The sequence below is a fragment of the Arachis ipaensis genome, chromosome B09 (assembly GCF_000816755.2).
Source record: "Arachis ipaensis cultivar K30076 chromosome B09, Araip1.1, whole genome shotgun sequence".
NCBI classification, from domain to species: domain Eukaryota; kingdom Viridiplantae; phylum Streptophyta; class Magnoliopsida; order Fabales; family Fabaceae; genus Arachis; species Arachis ipaensis.
This window is the reverse complement of record NC_029793.2, coordinates 120,490,762-120,493,109: the sequence shown is the minus strand read 5'-3', so window position 1 is coordinate 120,493,109 and position 2,348 is coordinate 120,490,762.

The window sequence follows — 2,348 nt, the reverse complement described above, 5'->3', positions numbered from 1 at the left end:
AGTATAGGGATCCCTGTGTGAGTAGAAGAAGAGGGGGAGACAAAGAATGTAATATAATGGAAGAAACACAACTGTGAGGATTGCAGAGATGTGAGATGAGATGTTAGGATATGAATGAATAAATAGAATAAGATGGGGGAGGGATAATTTTCGAAAATTTTTTGAAAAAGAGTTAGTGATTTTTGAAAATAGTTTTTGAAAAATTGTTAGTATTTTTTTTTTTCGAAAAATTTTTAAAATTAAAAATAAAAATAAGAATAATTAGTTAATTAAAAAGAAATTTTTGAAAAAGAGGGAAGATATTTTCGAAAATTAGAGAGAGAGAGTTAGTTAGGTAGTTTTGAAAAAGTTAAGAAACAAACAAAAAGTTAGTTAGTTAGTTAAAACAAATTTTGAAAAGATAAGAAGTTAGGAGGTTAGAAAAGATATTTTGAAAAGATATGATTGAAATTAGTTTTGAAAAAGATTTGATTTTTAAAATCTCAATTAATGACTTGATTCATAAGAAATCACAAGATATGATTCTAGAACTTAAAGTTTGAATCTTTCTTAACAAGCAAGTAACAAACTTCAAATTTTTGAATCAAAACATTAATTGTTATTGTTATTTTCGAAAATTTGTGATAAAAATAAAAAAGATTTTTGAAAAATATTTTTGGAATTTTCGAAAATAACTAAGAATTTTGAAAAAGATTTGATTTTTGAAAAAGATTTTGAAAAAGATAAGATTTTCAAATTGAAAATTTGATTTGACTCATAAGAAACAGCTTGATTTTAAAAATTTTTGAAAAAGTCAATCCAAATTTTCGAATTTGATGAGAGAAAATGGGAAAGATATTTTTTTGATTTTTTGAAATTTTTATGATGAGAGAGAAAAACACTAAAGAGATGCAATGCATGAAATTTTTGGATCAAAACTTGTGATGCATGCAAGAATGCTATGAATGTCAAGATGAACACCAAGAACACTATGAATGTCAAGATGAATATCATAGACACAATTTTGAAAAATTTTTAATGCAAAGAAAACATGCAAGACACCAAACTTAGAATTCTTTAATGCTTAGACACTAAGAATTCAAGAATGCATATGAAAAACATGAAAAGACACAAAACAAAAAATCATCAAGATCAAACAAGAACACATAAGTTTTTGGCGCCGTTACCGGGGATTGTTCGAGTTTGGACAACTGACGGTTCATCTTGTTGCTCAGATTAGGTAATTTTCTTTTTGTTTTCTTTCCAAAAAATTTTTCAAAAACATTTCAAAATTTTCTCCTTTGTTTTCGAAAAAAAAAATAATATAAAAATGTTTCCAAAAATTTTATTCAGAATTTTTAAGAATGAATTCTAGTGTTTCATGAAGCATGTGAAGCCTGGCTGGCTGCAAAGCCATGTCTAAATTCTTTTGGACTGAGGCTTCCACTTATAAGTATATGAAGTTGGATGAAATATCAGCTGTTGTATACATGAGAGGTATCTATGTTTGCTGAAGCTTGGCTGGCCATTGGCCATGTCTAGTATTTTGGACCGGAGCTTTCATTGAAAGCTTGGCTGGCTAGTGAGCCATGTCTAATTCCTGGACTGAAGCTTTAGACTAAGAATGCAAGATTCCTGGAATTCATGTTAAAAATTTTGGAATCCTTATTTTTTTCTTTTTCATATAATTTTCGAAAAAAAAATACAAAAAAATTAGAAAATCATAAAAATCAAAAAAGTATTTTTCATGTTTCTTGTTTGAGTCTTGAGTCACATTATAAGTTTGGTGTCAATTGCATATGCATCTTGCATTTTTTTCGAAAAAATTCATGCATTCATAGTGTTCTTCATGATCTTCAAGTTGTTCTTGGTTAGTCTTCTTGTTTGATCTTGATGTTTTTCTTGTTTTGCATCTTTTGTTGTTTTTCATATGCATTTTTCGTTTATTAGAGTCTAAACATGAAAGATTTCTAAGTTTAGTGTCTTACATGTTTTCTTTGCATCAAAAGTTTTTCAAAATTATGTTCTTGATGTTCATCATGACATTCAAAGTGTTCTTGATGTTCATCTTGACATTCATAGCATTCTTGCATACATCACATGTTTTGATCTAAAATCCTCATGCATTGCATCATTTTTCTTGTTTTTCTTTCTCTTCATTAAAAATTCAAAAAAAAAATAAAAAAAAATATCTTTCCCTTTTTCTCTCCTCAAATTCGAAAATTTGAATTGACTTTTTCAAAAATTTTTAAAATCAAGTTGTTTCTTATGAGTCAAATCAAATTTTCAATTTGAAAATCTTATCTTTTTTCAAAATCTTTTTTTTCAAAAATCAAATCTTTTTCAAAATTCTTAGTTATTTTCGAAAA